This window comes from Dermacentor andersoni, chromosome 2 (genome assembly GCF_023375885.2).
Source record: "Dermacentor andersoni chromosome 2, qqDerAnde1_hic_scaffold, whole genome shotgun sequence".
In the NCBI taxonomy this organism is placed as follows: Eukaryota; Metazoa; Arthropoda; class Arachnida; order Ixodida; family Ixodidae; genus Dermacentor; species Dermacentor andersoni.
Genome location: NC_092815.1, coordinates 63,755,201 through 63,779,306, shown reverse-complemented (window position 1 = coordinate 63,779,306; position 24,106 = coordinate 63,755,201). Strand labels below are relative to the sequence as shown.

Genomic DNA, 24,106 nt, shown 5'->3' with positions numbered 1-24,106 from the left:
GTGGCGTGCATACCTCGGAATATTTACGCAACTCTGCCTTTAAGCTGAGGACCTGACGGGAAAGAAGAGCGTTTTATTTATCCAAAATTAGGTTTGAGCAAAGGGCATACAACGATTGCTGATGACTGATTGATTTATGGAGTTCAAAGCCAACAAAGCAGCCCTCGGGTCAGGAGAGATGCCGTAGCGGATGGCTTGGTGTTAGTCTTGATCACCAGGGGTTCTTTAACATGGGTCTAAGCCTAACCTGTAGCATACTGCTGCGGACGAACTTGCGCACGGAGTAGCGATAACGCACACTGGTTTCGATGGACGGCCGACACTTGTTAAGATATTTGATTGCATTTTACCGAATCAAATCGGTGCTTCGTTTATACACGTAAGCTTGCGTTATACCGCCACCACCTTAAACGCGTGCGCGCGCGTTCATGTCAAATGTATGTTAGATGTGCGTGCGTTTGAATATATGAAACGAGTGATGGACGATGGACGAATGACTTGATGGATCGGAAAGCGTAGAGAGAGGTTATGTACGGCGTTTGCTCCTTCCTGCTAACAACAAATTTCATAATTCATTTAAACTGTATGTATTTACTAATTGCAATGACCCGTAAAAAATATTGCAATACTTCAGTCAAGAAGAGAACGGGCCGAGAATATGAAGTAGCTAAAGAAGGCCGCTCGAAGACCGCCACTCGTATCGTGAGCAGAGGGCAACCGCTGGTATTGCAATATATGCGAGATGAGCCACAGCAGCGCGAGACCCTGCTGCGGCTTGTTTTGATTTAGCGCTGCATGGCGTCTCGCGGGGTGCGTCTGCTTCTGCTGCTGCTGCGGCGGCGGCGGCGGCAAGCGGCGATCGGTCCGCCATTTTCTTGAAAACTCTCGCGTAGAATCTGATATTCGCCAGCGACCACGCAACCTTCGCCGAGAAAAATATAAGAGCTTGTTGTTTATAACGCAGGCGACGCCAGCAGTGCGCGACGTCGCGACATCGAGCCCGAGCAGTTTGCTCTGAAAGTTATTGGTTTCAATAGGGAGTGCCACTTGCAAAGCAGGGCGAAGGTTATTTGTGGACTTGGCATGTCTCTCTCTGCCTGCACAACAAGAGCATCGTCCAACCGGTCGCCACACATGACCACCAGAGGTCGGCGCTAAGGCCATATTGCGTGACATTTCTTTGACATGCGTGACGTTGCTGCGGCAGTGCGGCCACACCAACCGGCGGTGCGTCGCTGCTCAGTTGAGTGAGCAAACGGTGGCTCCTTCTTTCTTTTTTTAACTTCCAGAAAAGCTTTTTCACGGACATCCGAAAGAAGAAATTTCAGCGCAAACGGACGAGCTACTTCAACGTTGCTGAATAAAAATGCGTTGGATGCGTTTCGTGCAGCGTCGAATGATGCTGCTCCGCATAACGTGTTATGCGGAACAGTGTCACTCGACGTCACACAAACCTATCGTGTTGAGTTTGTCGCCGAGTAGGCCTATTTTCATACTTTTTGTAGCCTGCTCTGGATAATGCAATGTTCCGATGATACGTTTTAGTTTCCGGTTCCCGTGAAAATTGTATCAACAATGTTCCACTGCATCCGCTTTAGACCGATGAGTCCAGCCAAGTTCTGCAAGTGGCTAGACGCGCTGTGGGGAGTGTATGTTCCTCTGCACTTTCTAGCACACCAGTGCGAAGTCATGTCAGGAGCTGGACGAATGTGCCGCAAGATGAGCGGTGAATTTGCTGAATCGCAGCGTGTGCTACTGAAAACTCTTTCCTCCGCCTGCTAGGTCGGGTGTTTCAGTGGTGCTGTTGGCTAGGGAACATTTAGCGTCTGCTACCCGCACAGCCTCCATAAGTGGCCATCATGGGCGAATCTTTTCTATTTTCTTTTGAATGTGCTGTCACTTCTCATGTAGTATGTATAGGGACGTACTTTATCATTCCGCACTTGATTCCACCCCGACAGTCTCATTTAGATGGCGGCGAAATGTAAAAACGCTCGTGTGCTTGAATTTAGGTGCAGGTGGTCGAAATTAATCCGAGCCCCTCCCTAACGCGTGCCTCATAGTGAGATCGTGTTTTCGGCAAATAAAGCCACAGAATTAATGTTTTATTGCAGTTGTGTGCATGTATCTTTTGTTACTTTTGTTTTTTTATTTTTTGTATCTTTTGTCACTTCTCCCTTAAAAATACGCCACTCCATATTTTTGGTCACCACCAGTAACAATTTGTTATTCTTCATCAGCCAGTCATTTTAGACTGTACAAATGTGCTAGTGATGTGCGCCGTAATTGCAGGATCATATATTGATATGCCTGATTCACTTATTATGTTTAGCCGCAAACTGTGCCTGATTTATGCGACGTTTTATTTATCGTACATATTTTTCTTTCTGACTTTGTTTTATATGCGTAAACATTTCTGTGCCTACCCAACGAGAAAACCCGTCCGTCACATAAGACGAACGGTCTCAAGGTAGGGCCCGCCGTAGCGAGCGAATCCACCATCGTGCTGCCTCTCGCTTCAACGCGAACTAAGCGGCGCGAACACAATGCGAACTAAGCGGTCGGCACTCGGTGCATTCAGTCCCCATCGCAGATTGCTTTTAAGATAGAGCCCGCGCGGCCTCGCGAAAGGCAGCCGCCGCCGAAGTACGGTTGATAATGGTTCCCATCGAGAGGCGGCGGTGCCGTCGAGCACGTCTACGTACGAGGTCTACCAAAAGTGACGCTGTTCAATTACGTCACGTACTACAGCACGCATCAGCCAGTGCTCATCTTCCAGGAAGCAGCGGCACCGTACAAATGCGCCATCACACAACATGAGTGAACACTGCTATTACTCGCCTCTTGCTCAGCTCACACTTTGGTGTTGCAGCCGCGCTTCTCCGTTTCACAATTTTTTCGCGGTGTTTCTCGCAATTGTACCAAACACAGCAGCATACGACGACGAAACAGCAGGTGATTAGTAGCACATGTTACTCATCTTTTAGCTAGCTCCCACAGGAGGTTGTTGTTGTTGTTGTTGCCTATCACGCGTGTGGCTCCTACCAACGATGGGGGATGGCCCAAGAAATGGATGGACAATTCCAAATTAATATGAAGCATAAACTTCCGAATATCTATGGAGGTTCTGCGTGTAATTTTTCTTTCTTTTCTTCGCATTGCTCAGTCGCTGGGGTTTATGTTTTATCATTGTGGGATAGCCGGATTTTTGGCGGCCTATATTTCTTGGCTTGAATGAATTCTGGGGTGTTACGTGCCAAAATCACGATTTCATTATGAGGCACGCCGTAGTGGGATACTCCGGATTAATTTTTACCACCAGGGTATCTTTACCGTGCGACCGATGCAGGGGACGCGGGCGTTTTTGCATTTAGCTCCCGTCGAAACGCGGTCGCCGAGTCCGGGATTACATCCCGCGGCCTCGTACTTAGCAGTGCGACACCATAGCCGCTAAGCCACCACGGCGGGTTGTTTTTCTAGGCTTACACCACCTTATCACAACAAAAACAACTACATCAAGTTTGTCCCGGATCATAACTTTTCGTTCCACGCGGTCTAATATCCCAAGGGAGGATGATTCCGCATATTTTCCCATATGTTTCTGAGAGCGCTATACGTGAATTATGGATGTACAGAGGAGGAAACGTTCGAATAAAACAAACAAGGGGGAAGAGGCACAAAGCAAAGAAAGAATGAATTGCGGCAATAAAGAAATCAATGAGGAAAGGACGAACACTTCTCCCTTAAGAATACACCAGTCCATATTTTTAGTCACCACTAGTAGCAATTTGTTATTCTTCGTCGGGAATAGCTGCCTACCTCGAGGCTTGTATAACAACTCCTCATTGATGTTCACAGGGGATAGACAGTGCAGACGTTCTTCTATTAACTCTGTGTAAACACAAGCCGCGATTTGTTGTCGGCCCTTATGTTCAGACGAGGGGATGTGCAACCGGACGAAATAGGAGAGAAAAAAAAGAACACATATACGAACATAAGGTAAACAAAGTCGGCCCAGAACAACGCTACGAAAACACCGCACAGCCTGTTTCTCTCATTTGTATGATAATATGAGATCGAAGCATATACGGTGCTACACTGGCACACTTAAGACACACGCACAGGCGTACACCACATCAATTCTCAAATCGTGTATACCAGTAGCAATTCGCGCATGCGCAAAAGGCTCAGGCCAGAGACACACGTGGCAGCGCACAATTAAAACTGCCATTTTCTGCAGGTTACTTTGAAAGATGGCTGAAGAATCACCCTAGCGTAGCAGAGGGTTCCTTTCCTCACAACAAGATGTAATGTGCAATCAACTATTGTTCGATTTCCCCGTGGACGGGCTGTATGAGTTCAGTAGTGGAGGAGCCGGGGTGTATGAGGAGGTATCTATACAGCTGACGGAATATATTGTTTTTGTCTTCTTTTGCTAGATCTCCTCGTATGTGTACGTCCGCGTATTGAAGATACTTACAGCTGTCGTCCGAGACACGGTGGTAGAAGTAGTGAGGCCTGTTTCTTGGACGTTGGCAGAGCGAAAAAGCGGCACTCGTGATCGATAGCAGGTGATTGTCTTCGGTGCAATACCCCGCTTAGGCAGCTGGCGGATATTTTTTTTTGTTCTCCGGAGATCGAAAACGAGGGCTCCTATTGATTTGATCGAGGGACCACTCGCTGCCTGGGCCCCCATTTCTGCATTTCTGTCTGACAGGCAGTGGCGAAACGTTTCAGTGTTTCTCAGTTCCCTGTAAGGAAATTGCATTGGCGTCGATTGTTAAAGGAGATAATGAGAAAGAGGAGTAAAGAAAGGGCAGGGAGGTTAACTGCGATTTCATCCGGTTTGGCATCCTACGAGGGGGGAGGGGAATGACGAAACACAATGAGTAGAAAAAGAAAAGGGAGTGTGAAAACAAACACATGGCGCGTGAGTGTTGAGCCTTCATTTGGGAGGCGGTTGCTTTGCCATGGTCCTCATAAAAACTGATGCAGCGCTTGTATAGCTTTGTGTAAACAGGGAAGGAGGCAGAGAAAAGCAAAGAGGTTAGTGAGGGTAGCGCTCGCCTGGGTACGCCTCGCCATGCCACGGGGAAAGGCCAGAGTGTTATTGAAGAGAGGAATAAAGAGAGTCAGTGCGCGAATGGACATGCAAGTTGAACATTCGTTAATGTATTCATACGTTGTTGCCCAGGAGGTTGGTTGCTTTCAAGAAGTGCACTTGTACGCTAGTTATCTCCCAGATACGAGTTCTTCAACGAGGGCCCAGGAAGGTTTCAGGGATGTTCATCACCTGATCAACGCACGCTGATGCTGCAGTTTAACATAGCGTTGAACTTGTTGAAGTTCAGTGTTGAATAAATATTATTGGAACGCATGTGAATAAATAAAGCGAAAACGCCCAGTGCTCTTAAGAGAACACAACAGCTTAAGTTGTGGAGCCTTTCGTAGATACGGGCTGCTCTCGTTTCCTCTATTATAACTTATTTTCTGGGTTAATGTAGTGCTTGGCAATATAAAACGTAGCGCATTCTTGCAAACACGAAATTGTTCAATACCTACGATTTAGGGCTCAAGTGCTTTCCCTGGCGTCACAATCTGTTCACACGCCCTATGATGGTTGCTAGAATCGACCCTCTCGGTTCCTTCCGATTCTTTCCCGCGCCCTTTTTCGCCGCCGTCGACACCCGAATTCCAATATAGCCGCTACGTTGCGTGTCTTTCTATAACTTCGTTCCCGTCCTCCAGAGTAGCGTAGCCAACCAGACGCATTGCTGGTTAACATCCCTGGATTCGTTATTTATTTCCTCCTCTCTCCTTTACCTGAGCGCCTTGTTTCCATCCTTTTCTAATGCTGCTACACCAGGCGACCACGAGGGCAGTAGTTGTCGAGGAATCTGGGCATCCCTGTCCGTAGCCCTTTGCTTGTTCAGCTTCCAAAATCGGTTGTGTTGGTACCTTCTTGCTTTTCTTTTATGTCTATATATTTGAAATTCCTTTCGCTAGCTCACCTTCACTTCTTTTACAGGCCAGTGAGCCCGCTTGAAGGACGCGCAAAGAAAGTTTCGATTTGACAGAATGTGCTCGGTATTATTTTTTCTTTTTTTCTCTCCTTTGGCGAACTGTGCAGGTGGCGAAGCACAATCTATCCTCTCTGCGCTGCGTTGCTGTGAGGCACAGAAATGCTGGCGTCCACTGAGAGAAAAAAAAGAGAAAAAAAAGAAGAAAAAAAAGAAGAAAGGAAAGAAAGAAACGCGATACCAGCTTAGTAAAAAATAAAGAACAAGATAAACATCGCACAGTGCTGATGGAGTAGCGGCCAAGGTTTCTCACGCCTAATTCCGGATTGGATACTTTCCTTTCACGCCGCTCTTGAGAGAAAGCCGCCTTTTTTCCCGGATTCGCGCGTTCGTTTGTTTTAGTGACTTTTGTTACTGGTCTTTCTGCGCACAGCGCGACGAATTCGTCACTTTTTCTTGGCGCATGCATTTGTCATTCCTTACTCTCCAAGGTCTCAAAATAACCCGCCACAGACGTAAAAAGTGAGCGAAGAAAAAATAATATTGAAAGCGGAACAGCCAAGGAAGACTAGATAAAACATTGCCTCAGGCCGGAACTGAAGTTGGGGGTACGAAGTTTCTGGTCGAAATTCTTTGTTTCTTTTTTTGCACTCAAGCCGAAAAATAAACAGAAACTCATCTGCGCTACAAAGACTAAGTACAAACCACACCAGTAACACGGACGAAGCGTCTATATGACACGTAGAAAGTGAGCAAGTGTATTTATTGTCTCTTTGTAAATCCAAGACTTGGTATTTGCCCTGGGCGGCGCGTACGTTCAACGCATTTGCCTTACGCGGAGTTTCTTGTTAGCGGTTCTAGAGCTCAGTGCTTCAGACGCTGCATGAGCTTGCCTGAATTTCACTTATGGAGGTGAGGAGAAGACACATAAAGACCTACCTGAGGTGAAGGCATTCCCGCAGACAGAATAAGCACACAAACCTACCATGTAGGGAAAGGCTAATCAGCGTAAACTGCTTCAAACAGTTTTTTTTTTCTCTTTTTGGCAAATGCGTTTTGACGTTCTTGCCCTGACTCAAAACTTTTACACCGCATAGTCCTAGTGTTATTCTAAATCTAATATTTCCGCAGGAAGACTGCTTGTACATCTGTTAAGCATTCGCGCACCGGACTGAATGATCAGATTAGTATAAACGTGCAACCCAGTTTCTTTCTACATCAATGTGACGGGCGTCGGAGACACAGCGGACACGTGGTGTTCTGGGGCGGTACCAGACGCAATGTTCTTATTTTTCGCGTCGTTATAATCTGCTGAAGACATGCTTGAATGCCTTGTTTCGCTAGTATGTGCTACGTATTTGCAGACTCCGCGCAAAGGCTTGTATATAGCGCCATAGAACATTTCGTTTTCAAATTGGTTGATTGTAGCGACAGGCGGGTACAGCCTGGCGATCGAAGCCGGCAGTTGCTCCACCTGTTTTTTTTTTCCTTTCTTGTCTTCGACGTTCATCAGACTAGTTCAGCGCTTCCTTGTCGGGAGCGTATGTTATGTGCATTTCGTACGCACGCAGAACAGACCATCGCGCTTCAAGTGAAGCCTAGAAGGTAAAACACACCCGCGCGGTCCTGTGTACGAGAATTGAGCGTCTTTCTCTATCCTCATTTTTTTATCTATGCGTTTTAGAACGAGCTACACTCTTCTACGCAAGCAGTGATGATTGTTTTATTTAATGACGAGACAGAAGACTTTCTGATGCCCCCTGGACCTACTCGGGCCGCAGAAGTTCTGGAGTAAGGACTCCTGCCAATTATTATTAGCAACAAATTACACCAATAAATTATTATTCATAAATATGGTAGTTATAAAGTTCTACAGTACCTAAACCACCGTGTCGAAAGAAAACTAATTGGAAGACTGTTTCCCTCTTCTAGAAAAAAGTCCCACGATTTGTTAGCTACTGCTACGACAATCTTAAGCTCTGATAAAACAAAATAGAAGAAAGAAATACTGCCGGTCGATAAGCGAAACATCCCTGAGTTCGCAAGGATGTATCTGAAGGAAGTTCGCTGTAGCTTAGCAACGACTACAGCAACACCTAATCGCACGTTGGCCGAGTCAGGGGATCTTCGATTAAACCTGTTGTCTGCGCTGCGCCTGGTTTCAGACCTTTCGTAACTGCGCAGAAGCGTCGACTTCTGATAACTGAATATATGGAAGCGTTGCGCAAGCGTTCTCATTTTACCCGCACTTCCAAATGACCGAACAGCAGCGAATAAAACGGCGCTAACTGAGCACCGCTCTCGTATACGCAAGCATTGCCGAGAAGGAGAACTACATTGGTTTCTGCGAAAAATTAGATTATCCATGTCCAGAGGTCGGCCTTGTTCTGTGGGACGCTCCTCTACTAAAGGCCACGTAAAATCTGCTGTTCCTGTTTCATTCGGACATACACGAACAAATAAGCAATGCAAGTTGGAGTTGCTTCAGTTTGTGCTAGCATACAGAGGCTGCGCAAGGTCACCACCGTGTGTACATGCGTTTAAGCGTTTCTGTGTTCTGATTTTGAATGCTTCGAGTATAAAATGTGCAAAAGAAAGAAAGAAAGAGAGAAAGATAACTAAGCACAACAAGATCTTGACACAGTAGACTCTGTCACACGGCAAATTCATTGGCATTCACAACGAATGACATTCGTTCATTATCATGAGCAAAACGGTAACAAGGCAAAAGCGGGAGCCAATGTTTTGACAAGTGGACTTGCCTTTTTCAGCACCCTGAAAAAAAAAAAAAGTTCACTTGTCTAAACGTTGGCTCCCACTTCTACCTTGTTCTTGTTTTGCACATCGTCTTGAATTTCCATCTCCCGCCTTCCCCGTGTTTTCCCTGGATTCGTTCATAATGTCGTTTGCTTCTGTCTCACGGGAAAACATAATGAAATTCCTTCGAAAAAACATTGCCAACTCAATGAATTCGCAGAATTCATTCGCATTCATTTTGAGACCGAACGCGTAATCTCGACACCTGGGAGATTTTAAAGAATTCGTCTCTTATTTGTACTTAAAAAAATACATATTCTTTGTTATTTGGTGTATTAAGCAAGTGCCAGTTTATTGATATACAAGCGCGTCAATTTCTTTTAAAAGCTGCTTTCACTTCAGCGACTGGACAGTGGTGTCAGCCATGTATGCTGAGCCCTGGTAGTTCGGTCCTTCCGTGCGCTCTGTGCGGATCACGTGCCCAGAGCCAGAAAGTTCCGTGCAGTGGGCCGCAGCAGAAACGTACGTTTTGATAGAAGTATGGTCAGACCGTATACAGCTTCATGTAATAATTACCAGAAGGAACTCTGACGCTATAGCAGCAAAGTTCCCTCTGGTAATTATACACACTATAGTGTCTACAGGAGCTGCAAGCAGGTCGATTCAGCCAGCCTGGGAGTGAAGGGTACTACATGGATTTGCCGAAACTTCGTCTTTCTGGCTTCAAGCGGCTTCGTGAAATCATCATATTAAACAAAGCATAGTGTTATAATTGATTAAATAAACGATTATAAACTTGTCTAACGACAGGATTCGAAAGCAGTATCTTTACAGAAGCCCGGCATTAAAACCATTACGCCACGGACGCACGCATCGACAAGCAGCACAGAAAACCCGTAGAGGGACGCTAAAGGCAAACATCAAGTAAAGCTAAAGTGATAGATTAGTGCTCGAGAATCTCTCAGGTGTCAATATTATCGCGAACAGAGCCTTCATAATCGAGAAATTGAGGTAAATGCAGGACGTGATTAGAGACTCCCCTGGGGCATTCAAGTAGTTACCTGATGACGAAAGCACTCCTATGTTAAATTTTGTCCCTAGTACTCAACCACTCGTTGCAAAAAACATCCTTGTATTTTAATATACGACGAGATAAAATGCTACTTGTCCAGTTCTATCTCATTTTTAGAAAAAGGAACTCGTTGAAATTACCCTTGACAACGACGCGGGCGGTCGAAAGGTTTCGTTTTCGCTCGACTCCGCACCGCCCACGCTTTCGCGTTCCAGTAGTTTCGTTATCGCATAGTGCTGCGCTGGTTTTGCTGCCTCGCTAAACTCGCACAAACTGCACGCAGCTAAGAATTCAACTTACGTGTGGTGTTGCGGGATGCCTGAACAGTCTACGCCACTTGACCAAAAAGCAGCCGCAGAGGCGAATCCGCCATTCTGTCTTGGCTCGGTACCGCCGTTTGTCGGGCGCCGTTTTACTCGCCGACGGCAGCAAAGGGCGGTGATGGCGTATGCAGCGTCACCACTTCCCCGGTTTTGCGGCGGAATATTTCAGTTTCGAAAAAGGTATTTGGGTCCTTCAAACGCAATTTTCCCGTAAACTAAGTCTTTTCTTGGCACGAAACAAGCGTTGCGAGGTTTCTGGCATGGTATTTAAACAGTCCACGTCGACTTAGTATTTGCCTTCAGTGTCCCTTTCAGCATTTCTTGCGGGAAAGCAAGCGGGTTTTGGCGGTTCGCGCGTTTCCATTTGGCCACCTCGACAGGCTGAACCACTGAAATTAGTTGCCATTATGCGCGTTCGGAGCGTCTTCTACTTTATGAAAAGTATAGATCGCTAAAACATTTAGGACAATGGAGGCAGATAAAGGGTAATAAACAAAGTCACAAGAACGTACGTCTGAGTCCGTAAGCACGAAGATGAGACAACTTAATGTACTGCCCATTAGTCCCACTGTGGCTGAACGGTCGGAACGCCAGATGAAACTATTTAGGCAAGACCATTTAGGAACCTATGTCGTCGGTCATATTGTGTTTCGTTGGGCTTGCTTAAGCTTGACTTGATTTGCTTTCTGCTGTGAAGGTGTGTTAAAATCGTCTAAAACAGTCAAGAATATATTTCTAAAGTAGCTTTTAATTAATAATAAATCTTATATAAAAGATATGCACCTGTGAAATTCAACTTATGTTTCTTTCCAAGGTCATGCAAGGTCGTCAATTTCAAATGGCATTTATTTTCGCCATGTGTTTCCACGCAGAGAAAAATGACAATAATTTGACTAATATCATTACACGGAAACGACATTACATTTGCCGTGTGATGGCGGTATAATTATTCTGGTGCCGCACAACGAGAATAGTCAACTACGGGTTATTGTTGACTAACATTAGTACTCGGAGTGCCTGCTGCACCTTCAGTTATCAGTTCTAGTATTATTTTGGTCGCCACCAACACGAGATGGCCTGAAATTGACCGATACGTGGAAGATATTTCTGATCACCATCCTGGCAGGCGGGAGATTTTCAGCCTCCGTAACTCCCATTTTGCTTCATTGTGTGACCGCCGCCAGAGTTTAATACTAGAGGTGCAGCGACACATTTGTGTTGCGAAATTGCAGAGGCCATGGCAACAAGCAGTTAGTTTTGAGCAGATACGAAAGTTACCTCTGTAATTAGTTGGGCTCTGGTGCGAGTTAGTTGGTTCATGATGTAGAAGCAAACTTTTACAAGCGCTAAGAAAACGAGACGAAGGACGAGGAACACGAAGAAACGCAGACGGGTTAGTTGGTTCGTTGAATTTAAAAGTCAACAAGCCAAGTATAAAAACACTACAAGGATTCCGATACGGTGACATGCGTTAGTATAACCAAGTAATGTAACGTTTTAAGAATTTAACAAGAAAATCGTCGTAAATGAATGCATAAATTTCTCGACAGCTGCGCAGACATTCCTGCAAAATGTCTCATAGAGGAAGCCTCAGAAGAGAGAGTATTAGGAATGGAAAGGTTCACTCCAATGCGGCGAAACGGGCCTTCTGGAACAGATATTCCTTATGATAACAAAATTTGTAACACCTACCGTCGCTGTCGTCGTCACCTGCATCACAGAGAGAGCGCGTGCCTAGACTGACGCGCATATCTTTTTATGGTCAAATGAAAGAGTTAGATATGGAAATGCATGCAATCGAAATAAAAACATATGGCACAGAATATAATCAGCCTGAAACAAAACGCAACGAACAAATACGCACGGGGCTTTTGACGGCAGAGCCAGGAGGTGCGAAAAAAAAAAAGGTGGCATTCTATGCATCTCTCGCCATACGCCGGTGAAAACGAAAAACTATCAGAGAGCTGGTGAATTTGGAACACCTAATTGAACCACCTGATTCTTGGTCAAGCCCCCGCTGTGGGTATGTGCCACGGCCACTCAGGACAACAACAACAACAACGGGTTCGTTGGCATTGGTTCGACAGGATTCGTCACAGTTATAAGCAGACCTAACGCCACGTCAACGTCTACCCAACTCGCCAAGGAGGACAGCAGTGCGCAGCTACCGATTCCATCCAGCCACCGTTTCCCAGCACAGCAGCCGACCGAGGAGCTCGAAACAATGAACCATGACCAGGGCAACGTCAGGGAGTCCCTGAATTCCAGCCCGAATTCTTCGGGCGGTGCTCCAGCCACCTCCCGAGCGCCAACGCCTCCGTTGCCTCAGAAACGGCTTTCCTCGTCTCCGAAGAAAGAGGACTTCGACCTTCGGCGCGCCGTCATGTCCTGGTCCAGCGAACAGCTCAACTGCGCATAGCCATGGAAGGATTTCGCGGACACCGCAAAATTTTCGATTCCGAAGTCGGCCTAGGTGATCGCCGACCAGATCCAATCAAACGTGAGTCCCTTCCGCAGCAACTACGGCGTTCTCTTCGTCGTCATCATGGCGGGCTACGTCATGTCAAGGGCGGAACTCGTGGTAAGCGTCGCAGTGGTGGCTGGAGTGTGCGCCGCGCTCAAGCTGCATAAGGACGACGAGCCTGCGGCCGTGTGGGGCACGAAGCTGGTGCTCAGCAAGAATCACAGGTTGGTCGCGGCCGCATTGGTGGCGGTGCCTCTTCTCTACGTCGCAGACATCTGGTCCGCCGTCCTGTGGTCCATTGGTGCCATCGTGGCGATCGGCACTGTCCATGCCATTCTGTACAGTGGGCCTGGCTCCTCAAACAAGTTTGCCAGAAAGCTGCCGGACACTTCCGAAGAAAGTGATATCATGGGACACCTTTGAGCGAAATTCCTGTCTTTTGAGTTCAAATCATTTTGTCTGTGGCTTTTTTAGAACAGTGTGTCGGAGAGGTCTATGGTTAAAATCAAGAAGTGCGGCGAGAGAGGTCAAGAGTTTTAATATATGTCCTTGAATATTTCTGCGGCGAGCAATGTATGTATTGTGGTCCACGCCGAGCCTCTTCGAGGATAAAGCTTCACCAAAGCGTCCGGGAGTGTCACCAGACACTGCTGGACACTACTGCGGGACACCTCTGGAGGGACTTCTACAGTTTCATTGTTTTGTTTTCTTTTTAGTGTGTGGACTTTGTTTACTGTGAGAAAGTGTGAAGTAACGTTAAAATTTGAGTTAGGCGGTATAAAACTTATGTTGTAATGCGACGTGCGTCTCTTTTTGTGGGTGACAGCAACGAAAACTAGGCCTCTAATACAAGCTTAAGCAACACCGGAGAGCACAAAACGCGCGGGTGTATGTTTATGGCTATAGGGAAGTATAATATATATTCTAGCTCACTATAGTTATGGCTTCGGCTTCGAATGGTTAATGGCTGATTTCTTTCACAGAGCATTTGCTGTGTTCGCGTTTGAAAGCAACTCGTAAAATATAAAAATATGTTTGTATTTAAATTTATTTCAAGGCTCCCACCCCTAGTCTGGGCACTGCTGGACTTTCCTACGTTCTTTTAGATCGTAGCTCTTAGGCATACGAGCCTGGGTTGAGTGACGGCGTCTCTCTGCGTAACCGTGGTAACGCGCTCGTGAAATCGCTCGCGCGTTCGTCGTCGTCTGGCTCCAAGTCCGCTCATCAAGCCGGCGTTCTTATATTGCCCCTCCTTGTGCGAAGGCGCTGACGGCACTACCCCAGCACCAGTCGCTGCTGCGGTTTCGGTCTGAAGCAGTCTAAAGTGTTTTGCCTCAATATATCGTGAAATTCGAGTGCACTTATCAAGCTGCACTCGAATTTCGCATTAGGGAGTATCGAAATCATCAATTTTTTTTGTTCTGCGATTGAACGCTGCTTCGGTGGCATCAGAAGAAAGTGGTGATTGAAACCTAATACGAACGGGCATCTTGCTGCTCCATTGGTAAGGACAAAGAGGCAAATGAACCTTGCAATTACGTCTGTCATTATTTCTTGTTATTGAGCCTAAGGTCATCCAGTTATGAAGCATACGTTATAACGCACAACAAAAAAAAAGTGGGGGGGGGGGTAAGCGGGGATAGGAAATTTAGGTAGGTCGCACTGCATGACCTTGTGTACCGTCAAGCGTGGTAGCAGCGTGCCCTGCTTGGAGAGTCAACTTTTATGCTGCTACCACGCTCCGTGCGTGTATATCCTTGGTCTGCGGCAGCTGGCCCTCCAAGGCGTTCTCCAGTGTCCAGTCGCAGCCTTATATACCTATACCGCTGCCAGGTGCTGTTGTTGGCCCGATGATGAAAACATGGTTTTGTAAAGGCGAGATCTAATGCATTCGCGATGTGGCATTGAGCTCGACTATATACGAAGAAACTGCCTTCAGCTCTATGACGACACGACATCAGTCTCACTTCCTCAAACAACGGCCTGGTCGACTGCGTCTCTGAGAGCGTGGGCACAGTGACATTCTGTGTACGTACAATATCTATCATTGATAATATGTTGGATAAGACTAGGCGTATGCGGACGACTAACAGGCAGCGCGAAACCTCGTGTACAAAGCCTTGTAACGCATGTGCTTTCCCTTACCCGTACGTCGGCCCGGTGGAACGAACCGGCGAGACAACGTTCTACGTATAGTAATCTCGGTCGGGGAGCCAGCGGATTATTTGAAGGCCCGTATCGGCCGGCTGATCACAGATTGAGGCTCAGCGTGCTTCATCATGGTCTAGCCTGACCTTAACCACGCTGAAGCCGTCGCCACCGGTAGAACGCGCGCTGCCGCCTTGCAGATTGAATATTGATGAACAGCGGAGCTAGTAGCTTCTTCGGGGAGGACATCGATATCTATGACGAGAGGACGTCGACGACGGCGACATGTATTAGCCCTTTCGCTAGCTTGTTTTCGGACCCGCAATCACGCCTGTCTTCAGTGTGTTCGCCAGGCTTGGCCGTATTTAACCCAGAAACGTGGCACCGTTACCACCCGCTGTAGGGTCACGACGCACTGCATTAAGGTCGCGATACATTAGGGCCACGACGTTGGCGCAAGGTAGCATATAACGCAATCGATATTTATACCGATGCCCTTGGGTAAAATATCTCAAGAGGCGCTATTAACTAGCCTACTAAGCGTTTTTACACAGAGTTGCCGTTCAGGACCGCGAATACCTTTTCGAATATTAAATGGAGTATACTTGTAGTCACAGCGTGTTGCAACTCGCAAACTTCGAGAGATGCTGCACTAAGCACAACGCTGCACTCAGCACGAAACATTTTTTTGTTGTTGTATACGGCTCTACTGGAGCGACAACTTCCTGCGTATTTGTTTGATTTAATGCTTTATTGGACCAAGGCACTGTATCATATGAATACAAGCTTGGATCCTGGGTGTTAATTCGTTGCGTCAGGAATTAATAAGCACCTTCACTTGATACGCGTTTTCATGTCTTCAGTGCTTGCTTTTAAGAGGATTAGTTCGTATTGCGTCCGCCGGGTTGTAAGCAAACCTTAGCGCGCCCCGTAATCTCTTCAAACTCCATCACTTTCTTTAATTAACTTCAACCCACTGACGATGAAAACGAGAACATATGCTGATAGAAAAATAAATTACTTATGCTTACGGGGAATGAAGACAGCTTCGGCTAAGAAACATTTATTTAAAATGTAGCTAAATATTTCTGCCTAATTATGTTTGCATTGTCAGGTGGCGGTGTACAGCCGACGATCCCTCAGAAAGGCACGTACAACGAACTCAGAGAAACTGCACAGCTTATTCGAGAATGCATGTTGTGATGGCTTATTGTTTCCAGCAGTTGTGGAAATCAGCGTGCTTTCATCGGCGGTTTTGTTTCAGTAGCTTCGTGTTTAGCTATCTTCAGTCGTTGTTTTATTCTCGAGGTAGTTTACTGCCGGCAGCATGTGCAATGACCACACACGTCAAATGTTGAAAGGAAGTACTTCATTCTTGACGCACATTCTTGCATGAAAATGGCTGTTGCGTGGAATGTAGACGAGAAGTAAAAAAGAAAGGAAAAAAATTCAGAGCCATTCACTCTGTGAAGGTGGATGACCGGCGGAGCAGTATACATGGTGATACATATGTGGATAATAAATTCGTTGACTCAAAATAAGACACATGCCACAATGAACTTCGTTTTCTCACGATTTTTCGTTGTTTTATTAAATTCCATACTCAATGCTTTCTTTAATTTTTAACCGTATTTTGTTTGCTTTTTTTGGATTTATTATTTGGTCACCAAGGTGACTATCGCTTCGTGATCGCTGTGATATACGGCCAGTGGCTCTGTGGCGATACTGTAAAGGTTCCTGGCAAATGTGAGGTATATGCACGAATAATGACGCGTCGTGGGTGCACACTGATGTTTGTGTAACATTGAACGCGGAGCCTTTGAGAGAAACGCCACGAACCACTTTCCGTCTGGCCGAGACACGCCTATGTTGAAATCACCCACTATTACGATGGGAGTGGATTCGGTAGGGGTCATTCAACCAGAGGTGCGTACGCTTGGCGTTTGCGGCACGATATTCGTCCGTATTACGTGCCGCCGCCGTCGCCGCGCACATTCCCGCTTCTGTTCACGACGGTGTTCTTCGTAGGCGCGCTGTTCTTCCGCAAACTTCACCGCACGCGGCCTACCCACTGTACGGGTGGAAGGGAACTGAGGTAAGGTTACGTGGTTTTCCGGTAGAGCCCATCACGTGAAAACGCAATTCCTACTAAACAGTGTCTATTCCGTGTTTCTTATTACGATAAATTACGATATTTCTTTTTATCACAATACGTTCCGACACTTCTCGCGATTAAACGCAGCTGGGGCGAACCCGGCGACACGCTTTTGCTTTATGCTTTAGCTCTTTTAGCTTTGGGGTGGCCACCATCTTTTTCGCCTACGCACACAAACCGCCAGAACCTAGCGTATAACAGCTCCGCTGTAAAAAAGAAAAAAAGAAGGGCGGAGGACAATGTAGTAGATTATGCGCACTCTCTGTAGCTGCTTCTGGCGGCCCCTCGTATGTACAACGGTAGAGAGCGGCCCAAAACAGAATTTCCTTGCTCTTCGTACGGAACATACGAAAATAAAAATGTACAGACGCACATGACTCTCGCTCTTTCTCGCCTCCGAACAAATAAAGCGCGGTTAGTTCCGCTTGCGGTCGCGTTAGTCCCGTTCTTTTGGCCAAGCGTCAGTGCACCGCCTGGTGAGCGATCCATTTTGATTCCCGGGGCTATGCACTTTATTCCCATTCAGTGTCCTTCGAAGGTGGAACCGCCGCACCCGCTTCCTCCAGAATGCCCCTAAAATATGCAAGCGGTGGCAGGCATCTCCGGCCGGCCGTTACGACGATTCGTGTTTGTGGACGTCGCGTGCTTTATTCTGAGGTCCTGCAGCCTGCCTCTGCCTCGAAGTCTCCGGCGACGCGGGAACAAACAACGTCGGGCAAGAAATAATACCAGCTGGGAAAGGGCCAGGTGTCTACAAACCTGCAACTTCGCGCTCTTTTCGTTGTTTTGTTTTTCACGCCCCGAAAAGATCCCATGTATTTCGCCTTCAAAGCCGAGAATTTGCTTCTGCGCGTGAGTTTCTTGCTCGCTTGTGTCACGCTTCCATCGAGCAGCCCTTATCCGCTTCTCTTTATGATATTTCTTCCTGTATTGATCTTTTTTTCTTTTTTTCTTTCTTCAAGGCGTTGAGTTATGAGATCTTTGCGCTTTTATTTCTCATGTGTTTTGACTACAGCTTCTTTTTTTCGCGGTGGGCCTCAGATGGTTCGTGTAAGAAAAACGCGCACCCGTCACGCTTTTTTTATTGCATGCCAGCGATCTCGTTGCGAATTTTGTTGTTCATTGTCGTTTGTTGTCTTGCACTGGGCAGTTCGTGGTCGTTATTTGCAATGTTGCGGGGAAAAAAACGCGAAGTGTCGTGTAGAGTGCGTGTAAATCTCGGCAGTTTATTGCAATGTGCCTTGTAAATCTCGTATGCATTCCGCTATATGCCCACTGAAGTTTTTTATACGTACGCTTGGTTGGTTTGTTAGATAACGGTTGTAAAGGTATTGCAACACTAGAACACCATGGTATGCACTTATGCGACCAAAAAATCAAGACAAGAAGAAATATGGAGAGATCTAAATTTCACAATGACGACCTCAGACACAACAAAATCATAGTCACTAGCGCACCTTTTCAAGCCACTTATTATTGTCAACCGGCCTGTTACAATTCTGAAAAAGTACTGGCGTCATGTTAGCTTTATGTAGAAGCTCCTTATTAAATCAGAAGCCTTGTCTATCAGCAAATGAAATGTGACCCTCATTCAAAATCATGAAACATGGTGTTCCTCAAGGTCCTATATTAGGACTGCTACTGTTTATTATTTATTTAATAAGCAAATAATTAATGACATTGTATGAATTAATGACTAAATCTAGTACATAATCTACAGGGATGATACTATCTGCTTTCTTGCAGGATAGAACCTTGATATACTCGTTAAGTCGAGTGATGACGTATTAAGCAAAATAATTGGGTGTTCACTAAAAAATTCTCAGCAGAACTGCTCCAAAAGACAAGCTGTTATTTTGTCCGGAATTTTTGAAGTTGGAATTCAATTTGCCTGTGTTATGTTGTCCCACATGTTCTATCATAGACGTGTTGCCATGCTGTTGCCTGGTTTTTCCGAGAGGCGGGACACGTGAAGCTGTTCTATTGGTAAGCTCGCGGGCTAGCTGCTTCCGTTTTGCGTCCAAAACATGTGCCAACCAGCTCATCTAGTCCCGTATAGCTGTTGTGACCTCCTACCCTTTTGTTTACTGTGCCGTTGGAAAGTTATGGTCACCATCGAATTATTTCCTAACAAGAACCGCGGAATTTGTTTCTCTTCCTTCAGTCATGGCTCATTACAAGCGCCGCTGCATAAACTTCTTCGCCTGCCTCTTTTTGCGGCACTCCGGCGAACTTCGTGTTCGAGCGGCAAATAGGCTCAGTCTACGCCAGAACTTTTTCTACTGAACGCTGCACATAGGGAAGCCAGTCTTAGGACCATTAATTACGAGCCGAATAATAGGCTTAAGCAAGTGCCTTTTCGACTGCCACGACGCGTAAATTGCTGGGCAAACTGTGGCTGTCGCTGCGCTAAGTTATTCGTGCCGTTACGAAACTCTGGTATTGCGAAACTGCCTGGCACGCGAAAAATTTTAGGCTGATTCAGTTTAAGAAAACGCCTAACGGTGGTACATTAACGGGTTTGCAGTTACCAAACCTACTGAATGAGGCAAAGGTGGCTTTTTTGCCGCAGGAGAAAAGCAAGAACAGAAGCACACATTTCATCTCCGTTGATTCCGGCTTTCCAGCAGAGGGCTTTTTCAGGTCAGCCTGAAAATTCAGCCATTTGCGGCAGGGTGTGACGCGGAGTGGGTGCGTATGTAACCCCTGTATTCTTTACTTGGGAAACTAGAAGCAACAAAATCCGCAGTTCATGGCACAGTACAGTTCTGGAGGCCCGGTCGTCGGGTACGTCGTGTGTGCTCGTTGGGTAGAGAGCGGCGCGTAAGCAAAGGCTAGAGCTGAAATGAGCATACCAGGGAAATTGAACGCATTCCTGGTCCCGATTGGCGCCTGACTGGCGCTCCGCGTTTTATTTAGGCGAACAGGCGAACAATGCCCTTACCGGACTCCGGAAACAAATAGCCGCCTGCCGGTGAGGAATGTGTCACGTGGTCATTGATGTCAGAGTAGAAATGAAAAAAGAAAAGCGTGCCAATGGTTTCGAAACGGTGAAAAGGGGCGGCGACGAAAGTGTGACAGGCGGATAGCTTAGCACGTATACTACTTATATTTTTAAATTTCTTCTTTTTTATTTCGTTTGGAGGCGAGCCTCATTTCGGCATTCATCGCTTCTTTCAACTGGTGCCATCTACCGCAGTGTGCTGACCCTGTCCTTGCCCAGGAGCTGACAAGGATCCTCGCGAAAGTCTCGGATCTTTCTCTTTAAAATTACTCGTAAATTGTATATACGTGCATGAGTACATTAACTTTATTCGCTTCTTTCTTTCTACGGTATACGTTTACTTATTTTAAGCCACAGCTGAAGGCGCATATCGTTTTATGGATGCCTAATTAGGTACAGCTTTCTACATCCTGCAAATAAATGCGCCGTCAGACTTCACTGCTTCGCAGCAATCTGCCGCGGTAGTTGAGTAGCTATGGAGTTGCGTTGCGCAGCTCCAGGTGGCGGGTTCGTGCCCGGCTGCGGCGGCAGCATTGCGATGGAGGCGTATAGGGCAAAAAACGCTCGTAGTTTTAGGTGCACTTAAAGAGCCCCAGGCGGTCAAAATAATCAGGAATTTCCCAACAAAATGTGCCTCAAAGTTATATCGTGGTTTTTCCGCTTAAGATCCTAGAAGTTAACTATTTTTCTTGTGCTTCGCAGCAATATTTTCCACCCAGTTATATCATAATTATAGATTTTGCCGGAAATTGCACTTTTTAAAGAACGTTGATCAAACTGAGATCACAGAGATTGGGATATATTGTTTCTTTTGCCTTCAGAACATGTGCGTGGTTAGAATCACCTTCACTCGGCACCCGCCAAGCGTCTTCGAAGTGTTGTCCGTCTACTGACTTTTTGAATAGCCTAGTTTACTTTCCTACATTCGTTACGCACATTCACGCGTGCGTTTAAATTAAATCAGTAGCTGTCCACCCCTTAAGCGTTCTGATAAGTGCTGGAAAAGGAGTACCAATCGTTTGATAAGGTGTTTGTACCACTTGTAAGAACATGAAAATTAATGTCGAATAATTAAATAACTTTCTTTGAGGTTTACGCCACACGAGCAGCTGAACATGGGAACTCAGAGATAGCGGTTATTATATACTTAATGAGGAGCACTTCTTCGATTTCTTCTTTTTCTCCTTTCTAGTTTCATCTGCATTACAGTGAGAGAGTGCGTGCCGAGGCTAAAGTACATATTTTTTTATGGTCAAATGAAATAATGAGATATGGAAATGCGTGCCATAGAAAAAAAAACGAGACAGTATATAATCAACGTGAAACAAAACGCAGCGAACAAAGACACTCGGGACATTTGACAACATAACCAGGAGGTGCAAAAAAGAAAGGTGGCATTAATTCCACCTCGTGGCACACGCCGATGAAAACGAAGAACGATCGACGATCAGAGAGCTCGTGAATTTAGAACGGGTTCGTTGGCGCTGGCTCGCCTGGATTAGCGATAGTTCTAAGGCGACCTAGTGCCAAGTCCGCGTCTACCCAGCTCTTTAAGGAGGACAGCAGCGTACAGCTACCGCTTCGATCCAGCCACCATCTGCCAGCGTAGCGGCTGACCACGGAGTTCGAAGCCATGAACCGTGAACAGAGCGACATCGGGGAATGCTTGAATTCTAGCCCGAATTTTTCGGGCGATGCTCCAGCCACGTCCCGAGCGCCAACACCTCCGTTACTTCAGAAACGCCTTTCCTCGCCTTTCAAGAAAGAGGACTTTGACCTGCGGCGCACCGTCGTGTCCTGGTCCAGCGAACGGATCAATCACGCACAGCCGTGGAAGGATTTCGCGGACACCGCGAAATTTTCGATTCCGAAGTCCGCCCAAGAGGTCGCCGACAGGATCCAATCGAACGTGGGACGCTTCCACAGTAACTACGGTGTTCTCTTCGTCGCCATCCTGGCGGGCTACGTCATGTCCAGCGTGGAACTCGTGGTGAGCGTCGCGGTGGTAGCTGCAGTGTTCGCCGCGCTCAAGCTTCATCAGGACGACGAGTATGCAGCCGTGTGGGGTACTAAGCTGGTGCTCACCAAGAACCACAGGCTGATCGTGGCTGCATTCGTGGCGGTGCCTCTTCTCTACGCCGCAGACATCTGGTCCGCCGTTCTGTGGTCCATTGGTGCCATCGTGGCGATCGGCACTGTCCATGCCACTCTGTACACTGGGCCTGGCTCCCCAAACAAGTTCGCCAAGAGGGTGCTGGATATTCCCGAGGAAGGCGATATTATAGGTCACCATTGAGCAGTATTGCTGTCTTTTCTGTGTTTGGTTATGTCATTTTTTTCCACCAGCATTTTGTTGAGAGCTCCTTTTCTTTCTTTTTTTGATGAAGACAATCAAGTACGGCTGAAGTACGGAATGAAGTCCAGTTGATCCTACAGCTTTCAAGATAGAGCTCCACCAAAGTTTACGCGAAATCGCCGGGCATTGCCGACGAAGCTCGTGTTGCTGGACACCTCTTGAGTGAGTTCCATGCGCGTTGTTTTGTATTTCTTTTTTTCTTTCTCGTTCTTTAACCCCCTCCCCGCCCCCTCTTAATATTTTTTTATTAAAGTTTGGCCAACCAGACATTCCGTGTAGTCAGCCTTACGTCTTTTCCTTTCTCCATTTTTTTGTCGACGCTAATAGTGCTTCAATACAGCGCTTCTCGTTTCTCTCTCTCTCTTTTTCTGATGAAGATCTGGACAAAGCCGGATTTTTGGTAGCTGCTCTTTCGGTGCTGCTCTGCCTGTTTTCGGTTGCATGTATGTTATCTGCAGCAATGCGGCGAGAGGGCCAGGTGGCAGTGCTTCGGAAAGATGCAAGTGAGAAAGACACATTAATACTTACGCACATCATCGACTACAGACAACGACGTTGGATATGACCGAGAAGGGCGAGATGATGGCGCTTTCTCGAATAAACTTCAATTGCTGGAGTGATAAATATGAATTGGCAATACTATCGCTGTCCAGTCTAGACCCCATCGTCTGTATAAAAACAAAATCGTCATGATTTCTTATTTTTTAATGTTTAGTGGAAGTACGTGGCAGTATAGTTTCTCTCGTTTCGCATCGCAACGGCGCATGCGTTTCTTCGCGTGTACCAGCACCAAAGCGTCACTAAGCGCGTAAACATAAACGCTATCGAGGTCAGGGGAAGTTTTGCCTGCGAATAACAAAACTATTGATTTTGATTTGCTGTGTAAACCTGGTAGGGGCACGCATGCTTGGAAATCTCGCAGGTTGGCCTAAAGCATGCAGTCTTGCGGGCAGAGACCTTGCTGCCGCTTATTCGATCTAGCGCAAAATCGTGTCAACAATACACAACCCTAACTATCGCAGCTCCATTCCTTTCACTGGTCTGTGATGGCTCATATATTTAAAGCGTTCGTACAAGCAGCGTATAATGGAACTCGCACAATCCCCATTTGGTAACCTTGTTTTGTGGACGCAATTAACATAACACTGGAAACTCAAACACAAAAGCGCTAGATTTCGGCCTGATCAACACTAAAATACGAAGGTATCAAGCAAGCACACGCGCATTATTCACTGCTGGTTCGGAGAAGATCACGGCAACGCAGATGGTGTCACTGCGAGTCATATTTCTTTCTTTTATTGTATATAAAAATAGATGTCTGGACCCCAAAAAATCTGGTGCATTAGTGGTATGCCCGACGAGTTTTTTTTTACAAACGTGTAAAATGTACATTCCGTTTACTTTTTTTTTTACCTTGCGGAACTGAACCTTAGGAACTGTACATGCTGTCGTTTTTCTCCAAGTTCACAGGGCCAACAGTTCATCGTCGATTTACAAAGTGCATATAATCAAAATTGGAATGATACAGATAAGTTTGCATGACCCGTGCGAGAGGATGACACGTGGAAACTGAGAAAACACGAGACAACATGCACTTCCTTTTTTTTTGTTTTTTACTGCGCTAAGTACTTTTAAGTTATGCACCGGGGATATCCCTGTAACATCAAGGCTCCTTGCACCACACGCTCGTAGCCTCGGAAACGAAAATAATCGAAGAAGGAAACTTGCGAGTTTAACTGGGCTCGAAACAAGAGCCCCACGCCTGTGAAGTAGGTGTGCTACCACTGCTCCACAACTAATTGCATTT

General features: G+C 46.4%; 1 pseudogene; it reads left to right on the top strand.

Moving 5' to 3' along the window:
- The first annotated feature begins 23,785 nt into the window (after positions 1-23,785).
- LOC126542699 (U6 spliceosomal RNA) lies at positions 23,786-23,905 on the top strand (annotated as a pseudogene).
- Positions 23,906-24,106: the final 201 nt, after the last annotated feature.